The sequence below is a fragment of the Falco biarmicus genome, chromosome 2 (genome assembly GCF_023638135.1).
Source record: "Falco biarmicus isolate bFalBia1 chromosome 2, bFalBia1.pri, whole genome shotgun sequence".
In the NCBI taxonomy this organism is placed as follows: domain Eukaryota; kingdom Metazoa; phylum Chordata; class Aves; order Falconiformes; family Falconidae; genus Falco; species Falco biarmicus.
In genome coordinates, this window is record NC_079289.1 from 117,386,141 (window position 1) to 117,395,377 (window position 9,237).

Sequence of the window (9,237 nt, forward strand, 5' to 3'; positions counted from 1 at the left end):
TTTTTTTTTTTCAGATTTAGAAACAGCACAGTATTAATGTACAGAGGGAGACTCAAAACCTTTTAAATGAGGAGGGGACAAAGGCCTCATTTCCCACCAGCTAAACTTAGTCGGAGTATCATACTTGTAAACTTGGTCGGAGTATTATACAATACATGGTGTACTGTGCTGTGAGTTAGTACAACTACGTTACATCAACTGCAGAGAGCTTGATCACCACAAAGAGCTTAGCAGACACTTTTGGAGAGAGCTCAGTACCTACAGCCTCAGCAACATCTTCCCAGTTTTGAAAAGAAACAACAAAAAACAGTATAACTGTGCATTCAAGCAATTTTTTATTCACAAAAAGCAAATTGAGGAACAGCTTTTTGTGAATCCCGTTTATATTAAGTGTAATATATGTATTCTGGTAGTTCTCAATATATTTTTACTGCACTGAAAAACAATGGGAACTTGTAAATTCCCCTGCCTGTAATAGAAAGACTATATAGCCTATTAGATAAAGTACTTTTTTTTTTTTTTTCTTTAAACTAATGCTACACAAACAATTGTATTCAATAGTTGAGCTTAGCAACACTGCAGGAGGACATATTAAGAGAAGCATTTTTACTCGTGAGACATTAATGCTATGCACAGGAAATAATTATATATAGCAAATGGAGGAATGTGCAAATTTACCAAATGTTTATTATTTTGCATCCTACACTCCTGTATGTTTGCAATCATAAATCACTCCTCACCTAAGAAATTGAGTTTCAGCCTCTCATTTTCCTTAACTAAAGCACTACCTATGGCGTAGGCAACAAAAGCCTTATAGCACCCACACAAACACCTATTATACTGGATTTATACCTCTTCTCCCCTTCAAAATAATCTTCCTGCTCATAACATTTGATTGGTCACTGTAGAAACAAATACTATAGACTGTATGGGCTATATATAAGAAATAATATCAAAGACATATTTTATATTATAGTATAAACATATAAAATATGAAAAATATGAAATATATGAAATATAGAAATAAGTATATATATATATAAGAAACTTGGGGATATTTTTAGATGCAGTATAAAGAAACAATTATATATCATGAATTGAAAAAGATAAGCATATTGGTAGATGATTGCTGGCTGACCGTATGCGTTCTAACTGTAGCTGCTCTACTGAGAACTGCCAAGAAGCAACAGCAAATTCTCTTAATGTGATACACTGCCTTGTCCGTTATCTTCTTTTGCTACTGCACGCACACATAATAAAAATGTGAATAAAGAGACATTAAATATAGATAATGTGTTTATCAAGAGAGCATCTAAGTGACAGGAATTAATTTAGATGCACACTCTTCTGGTTGAGGAGGGAGGAATAACAACGAACAGTTGTACTGTACTATTCTAGCTGAAGTAGAGAAAGTTTATATAAATACATATATATATATTGCAGCTATTAACAGGGTTTATTTGCCAGGAGAACCCATTGATTGGCATTATATCAAGTATATTTAGTAGAGTAAAATTTTGATGGTCATATAGAGTATGCATGATTGTGTACAGCAACATAAAGGAACTAAGGGAAAGACACTGACATTCCCCCATTAATCATCCACACATCAGCGTGCATTTTGTTTGCACTTCATTTCAGAAATACACTTGACAACTATTTTTTTCATTGAATTTTGAAACTTATTCCTGTTCTTAATTATCACATCTGTTCTCTGGCAAAATATAATGGCCTTACTCTGCTATACACTGAACATGTCTCTGGAGACAGGGAGAAGAAAAAAAAAAAAAGGAGGAAAAAAATTTGTCAGTGAAAATATATTTTCAAATCCTCAATATTTCTATTCACTGGTGCCCAGAAGCCACAATGAATCACACCCGGTTGTGTTTTCTAAAGGTAAAATTCCACAGAACCGATAATTTGTTTAGCATCAAAAAAACCAGCATAAGATCTGAGGATTATCCTGTCACAAAATTCTCCCTATTACTCAAAAGTCATGATTCCCAGTTCAAGATTTCTTGGCTTCAGTTTCTAAACCAACTCATTCCTGAAATATCGGGCATTTAGAAAAGCGGAGGAAAACTGAAGCATGTCATTAAAAGCTGACTAACATAACAGCCAGCACCACGCTCAGCTGTGGGGCAGAGAACACTGCTCTGGCATCTTCTTGAAAAAAATAGCAATAAGAATGCAGTACAGTTTAAGCAGAGATTTACTAGTGGGCAAAGTGTAGCCAACACTTTCATACTTTTAAAAGAAAAAAGAATTAATTGAAAGACTACAAATCACATGTGAACACACTTTGGTATATTTAAGAATTAGACACAAGGCAAACAAAGGTTTCTATGAATTCCAGATATGGAAGTATTTACATGAAGGAGGTCATTCACGGTAAGCTACCCATGCAAACACGAGGAATGGAGTAAGCATTGGAGAGGTGAAGGCCAGAGCTGATTCCTGGAAGGAACTCACAGAGTTATTAAAAATTCCATATTTAGTTTAGAAAAATAAAGAGCCATACAACCAAAGCCCAGAAAGTGGACTTTGCATATTTTTCATGTAAATTAATGCAAGTAAACTAATTTGATGCCTGTGGAACCCTATCATTACAAAACAGCTTTTGCAAAAAATAACTTTTTATTTTAGCTACAGTTCCTTCCCATGTGGTTTTGTTCCTTCGAGAAAGGCTGCTGCACAGCTGTGTGACTGTAAGATGCTACAGAAATCCAAAACTCACTCGTGTCATCATTCACAGAGAGAGCAAGCGTATTGGTGACAACATACTTGATAACTGGCTGAGTTGTTAACTGTAATAAAATTGTTTGGAACAGAGAGGCCTGATGTTTTTATTAAGCTGGTTCTTAAAAACCATTACTGCAGCAGAGTTGTGACAGTTGCAATTTTTTTCAAATTATGGTACTCTTAAGTGTGGAAACGCTGAGATACAGAACAGCAGAAGAGCATCTATTCTTGAAAGAAATTATTTATGATCATAAATACAACTATATTTGTGTGTATATGTGCATTCATATATAAACACACATGTATCATGTCCATAGAAAAATATTCTCATTGCATTATATTCACATGCAGCACACATGACAATAGCACTGATCAGCACACAAGCCCCATCAGGAAACAAGCAAAAATAGATCTGGGAGCTTCCAAAACTCGCCAGTGGGTTTTGTTCATGAAAAATTGCTCTGTCTGCTGATAGAAAGGGAGGTTTTAAAAACCTAGACAACACTCGACAGTTTCAGGACAGGTGTTCTGTCCTACTAACTGGTAAGTTATCCAATTCAATATTGAATTACAATCTACTGTTTTCGGTCAATTGCGCGTTTGCAAAAACTTCAGCTACTTTGACTAAAACTCTCATGTAAATTATCTACTTATATTCGCTTCCCCTGCGCCCCTCCCTCACCTGCTCTGGTTTGTTTCCAGCCAAGCGAACCCAGGGAAGCACCTTTTGGGAAGTACCTTGTCCCATGCAGCGCTCCAGCTGGGAGCCTCTGGTGGCCAGTCAGACCAGGCACCTCTAAGCGCGCACAGACAACCCTTGTGTCAGGGATGTTCCTTTCCTCATTTCTGCAAAACACCAGTAGATCAAGAGAGAGAGAAGACTTTGAGGGGAAAAACACCAAAAGCAACCAAGAGCCAAAGAACATTTGTGCTTAGTACTGCTAGACTTTTACGGGTCAGTCTCCTGGAGCTAAGGGATGCTGAGCATGGCTTCTCCTATCAGCTGTAGCTCTAAACTCCTGAGCTTTGTGCTGGGTCTAAACTGTAGACGGAGTGGTGTTACACTTCTGCTGTCAAGGAACTCAAGTGAAATGCCTACAAAGAGCTCACCCCCTTCTCCCCTCTAGTGCTGGTTCACTCAGAAGGTAGCAACCACTCTCATGCCCAAATGAGAACAGAAGTCAACACATGCTGCAAGGAGATCTCCAGGGAGTTAGTCTGAAGTATTAAAAGCCTTGAAACTATGATATGCCAAAAGAATGTCATTACAGGTGCACATTCAGACATATTGAAAATGAAGAAAAATAAAACTTTTTAGTAACTCTTCTTGTAATTTCTAAAGGGGTCGGTGGCATGAATGTTAAAGGAATTGAAACAGGAAGGTGAAAGCGAGTGAAAGAAGAAAAAGTTTGCTGCCCCTCCTGGAAGTCTTGCTTCACCTTGCACAAGTGATGATTTGTTTCTGTAGTCTTCATGTGCCAAATTCCTGTGATCTAGTGTGAAAAGTTTCTGAGTCTTTAAGCTTCGCTGCACAGAGTGGGAGATGCTTTTCCATAATGTGATGTGTAAATTACTCTGCATCCCATAGAAAGTCCTAAGTATCAAAACCCCAGCATTAATGAATATTTTCCCATGCTTAATTGAATTACCGTTTGGAGATTCTAGAACCTGGAGTGACTGCCTAAAAAAATGCCAGGCCGAAAAGCTGGTGAGGAAATCAGTCATTCTGTTGGCACAGCAAGGTCTGAAGATTACCTTGTAAAGGAGACGTGATATTACCTACACACAGAACACCGAGGAGAGGGCAAATACTGCTGCACATCAGGCATCTGTAGCCCAAAGTAAGGTAAGAGGAAGCTAAAACGGTATGTACTCATAAAATTGAAGGCTGTAAGAAAATATATGCTGTGTTGGGTTATGATAGGCTACACAACAGTCAAATAGTAACATTTTTAATTTATTCAGTCCCCAATATTGTTATTTAATAATATTCTTCTACAGTAATATGTATGTGAGTAAGTGGAAATACAAGCATGTGGGTGCTTACTGTGGCATTAGATGTAATGGTCTGTTACACGGACGCTTCGTGTTAATTGACTCTGCTGTGAATAAGGGAAACTATCTCACCGAGAGCATCCCATGGAAAGATAATGTTCTTAAGAAAGCATAATTCTATAATGCCACTAAGTATCTCGATGACACAGTGAATTTGCTGTGTCACTTGTGTACACACCCTGATTCAAACTTACATCTTTAAGATGAACTGCTTGAAAGCAGATACGTGTATTTGTGTGCCCACACACCCGCAGGCAGCTACAAAGTGTGCTTCCGAAAGAAAAATGAAGAAGGTTACACCCGAGATCAAAGCAGTGAAGCCTACACTTGTACAACTCCATCAAGCTGTTCAGGCTTACCCACCACACGGGCCAGTCCTCTTGGGGCTGTTAAGAGAGGGGACAGGTAAAAAGAAGCATTAGCCTTTTTTAGTTTAGACACAAATTTTCTGAAAGGAGCCTTGGATGGAGGCAACTGTGCCTAATATTATAGATGCAAATTAGTTTCAAGTGCCAGAAAATGTACATTTTTGGTGAGTTTGATATACAGGCAAAAGCATGAAATATCTGCTCTTCCAAAGCCACAATAACATTAAATATTTTGCTGAGACAACAATATGCTCCATCCTCTTAGGTGGACCTTGCACAAAGAACTAATGAGGGTAAACCAGCCATCCCCACCCTTTCCCACTTTCATCTTTTAGATCAGACTAAGGATTCCAGGGATTCCAGAAGTATGTAGACATTCCAGATGCAGATTTAACTGCGGTTTCAGAACACTGAAATTTTGTCAACAATAAAGGTACAAGTTTCCCAAGATTAGACTTGACTCAGGTGACACAGGCTACACCCCCAAATATATGAATAATCTTTTAACTTGTTCTGGTCACTTTTACAAGCTCCAAACTGAAGGGCAAAGTCAATGTGCCAGGACAGCCCATTCTTGTTTTCCCCTAACTGCTTCCATCTTATAGCCACATATATGGAAAAAAAAAAAAAAAACAACCACCAAAAAAACCCTAATAACACCTAAATGTCTAATATTAAGATCTCATGCCCCAGTGTTGGCATTTTGATGGAAACAACAATATCTCAAACTCTGTTTAGTGAACACCAGCATGGCAATTTATAGAAATCAGAGTTGGAAGAGTTTCCGTTTTCCTTTCAATGTTTGACTTCAAGGTCAGACAGTATTTCCCAGGCTGCGCCCAAGTCACCTCCCGCCTTGCTGAGCTGTGAAGTGACATGGGAAGCCTGATCCAGAGAGGAAGAGGAATTCATGAAGTACCAAAATACAAATCCCACCAGGCATTAAAAAATTAACAGGTTTTTGGACACAAGCCATACCATGTTCAACTGCTAGGCAAAATATTTAACTTTTCCCATGGGAAAAGTAGATCTCTCTTCCAAAATAGGGTGCTTGTTTTGGTTTGGTTTTTTTTAAGAAAGTGCTAGCCAATATCTCTATTAAAGATAAAAATGACTGAAACTACTTTTTACCATTTCTACATACAAATGGTGTTTCATTCTAAGCTTTTCGAGAGCTTTCATCATCCAGTTTACATGTCCAAGTCTGTAACAAAAAGCTAACTAGAGGATAAGGACCTGATACGACAGTCAAACTAATTCACTTTTGGTTGATGCTCAGCTCTCTTTAATATTGCCTTCATCAAAATCAGAAATGTCTAATTAAAAAAAAAAGGTGGAGGGAAACCTCTTGTTTTTCTCAGTTTTGATTTCATTGGCTTAAGGTCCATGTAAAGGTAATTTTAAAATGAAATTAAATTTAAAAAAAAAAAAAAAAAGACAAGTCATTTAGGAAGGCTGCAGATACAAATATTAAATTTTCTCTCCATTAAAGCCAGTGTATCTTCTATGGAATGATTTTTAAGGTATAGAAAATTATATATAGCATACATTGTATGATAAACCAAAACAAAATCTACAGGGAGAGGGGTCAAGTTACCCCGTCTCACAACTCATAGCAATCTGGACTATGCTAAGAAACTAACATCTCTAAAAATGGGTCCACTGAACTTTTCATGCCTGCAAATAAGCATTTTTAAAAATTACATCTGGATAAAACCTATATTATTGGAGGCATCTGATCCATCTGTTGTTGTGTTACTTTTCTATTAAGTAATTATTGGCTGCAAAATATTTCGTAAGCAGACACACACATACACAAAAAAAAGAGCCGTAACACATTTAATATTAAGGAACTTGCCCAGAATTATTCTTTTCTTCATAAATGTTTGTATGCCCGTTTTAACCCTCTTTTCTCTGTCTTTCAATATTTTCTAGCTTCTGCTTACACCTGCAACAAATTTGGCACGTAACATTCAGGGCTTTGTATAAGACTCAAGTGTCTTGTATTCACATTGCTGCGGGATATGATTGTGTACAGATGCTTATTTCCATTTTCCGATGGATGCGTCCGTTCCTATCCAGGCTTCTTCTGGCGGTGTGTAAAGTAGCAGAGGGGTTGAGAGGTGAAATAAACTAAAAAGCATGGGGCTTCGGCAAGAATTACATGGCATGTAGGCAAAATGAACATTTGCAAAGGCAGCAGTTTACTGTTCAAAAATAGTTAAAATTGCTTTTTACAATTTTTACAAACTTTACAAGTCCCATTTACATACCTGGGGAGATGCTATGTCGGTAACCAACATATGAGCCAGCCCTCCGGATAGCTGACAGAGCTTGGGTTTCCCTGCGTGCTGGTGCAGGGCCCTTCAGGTCCCAACCTTACTGTTAATAAATAATTTTACTACTGAACGTACATTTATTATATCAAGGTAATAAAGAATTTCTGAAATTCAGATGAGCACACGTGGCCGGACAGAGCATCAGCAACAGCTCGATGGGCTTGGGCAGGAACCAGCCAAAATCTGAAAATCCCAGAACTGTGATTCCATTCCTGGCTCCTACTCGATGTGGAGGTTTAAATTAACCACTCGAGCTCAAATTTCCACAGCCTCACTGTTCTGGGGTGCCTTAAATGTCAATGTTTCAGATGATAGGGGGATCACCAGAACTTCGGCAGTTCCTAGTGCTCTTTAAATTAATGAAAGACAGTCCAAAATGCAACTCGAGTCACTGAATACCAGGTAAGCAAACCCTACAAACTAGTTAGTCTTGTACAATGCTGTCTAAATGTTTCCCATCTGCAAAAATGGCAGCAAAGTCCTACCTTGAGATTAGATGATTAGCAGATGTTTACTCAGACTGAGGATGAAGGTGGCTGCCCTTGCTTCAAAATTTCATGAAATCAGTGGTCCCAAGGAGAAAGGGAGTAATATCGTGAGATACCCTGCTTCCTGTTTCACAAACCTCCTTGTTTTCAGCATTCTTTTCCTTCTTGCATTCTTAGTTTGGCCCTTTTCAGCTTTCAAGGAAAGCTGCTGCCTAGTCAGAGCAAGCGAAAAAGTTGATGCCACAGCCAAGGGTTTAAGGAAGTCTTGTAAATTCATCAGCACTCCTTATTGTCATTGCCTTTTTTAAAAAAAAAAATTTAACACAAACTACACATCTGGCTGAAGTTTTCATCTCGACTGTTAGGTCTCCACAGCTTCCTGTAAAGAGAAGAAAATTCTTATTTAGGCCAGAATTTGTGCAGCAGAGTTCAAACCCTTAAAAAAAAAAAAAAAACAACTAAAACAAACAAACAAAAAAAAAAAACAAAAAAAACTAAACCAAAAAAAACCGCCACAAAACCCCCACAAAACCTAAGCAAGGTCAAGGAATACAAAGTGAGTCTATGAAGGCAGGTTGTGAGTAAGTCAGTAGATCTGAAGGTGATGGATGACATCTATAGGTACCTGTCCTCTGGTTACTCTTGGAAGAATAAGTTTATTTCACAGTTGTCAACGATGAAGCCTTAGTTTAAGGAATTCATGCTAATCAGGCTATGACTGACATTCTCCTTGGGTCTCCTCCAGTCACGTAAGTAGAGAAACTCCACATGAATCTAAGACACCACTGTGGAATCACAAATAAGGAGAAATTTAATCTGACCTATTTGGGGCTTGTTTGGAGATGATTACTGGCATCTATTCTATAATAGCTAATTTTGCACTTACCATTGTACGCTAACAGGTCACCTCCTTGCCACAGGCCTGCCTACACACACCGCCGTGTTTGCAGACAGGCAGGCACGCTGCGGGAGCTCACAAAGATGCACGTCTCTCTGGGAGCTATTAGCTCTCTTGTTTTGTCATTTCTTAAATGGGAAGATCCTTGCTCCTCTTTCCCACCCCTACCCTTATCCCGCAGACTGACATCGGCTGGATGCGGAGTCTGTAATGCACGAGGCACAAAGTGTCCTCAGATCTTCCCTGTCCTACAAGTACAAGTAGGTACAGCTACTTCAGGGTCCTTCGGAGCTTCTGAAATTATGATCTGCTCTTTCTAGAGCCATTGAGTGGATGTTCCTATTTGA

At 38.4% G+C, this 9,237-nt stretch overlaps 1 long non-coding RNA gene across 1 annotated transcript; it reads right to left on the minus strand.

The window, feature by feature from the left end:
- Positions 1-3,343: 3,343 nt before the first annotated feature.
- LOC130144909 (uncharacterized) lies at positions 3,344-9,019 on the minus strand. The gene is made up of 4 exons (XR_008820281.1): positions 8,618-9,019; positions 7,990-8,371; positions 4,992-5,183; positions 3,344-3,588 (listed from the first exon to the last, which is right to left on the minus strand). It is a non-coding gene; the product is annotated as an uncharacterized LOC130144909 (long non-coding RNA).
- Between the last annotated feature and the right edge of the window lie 218 nt (positions 9,020-9,237).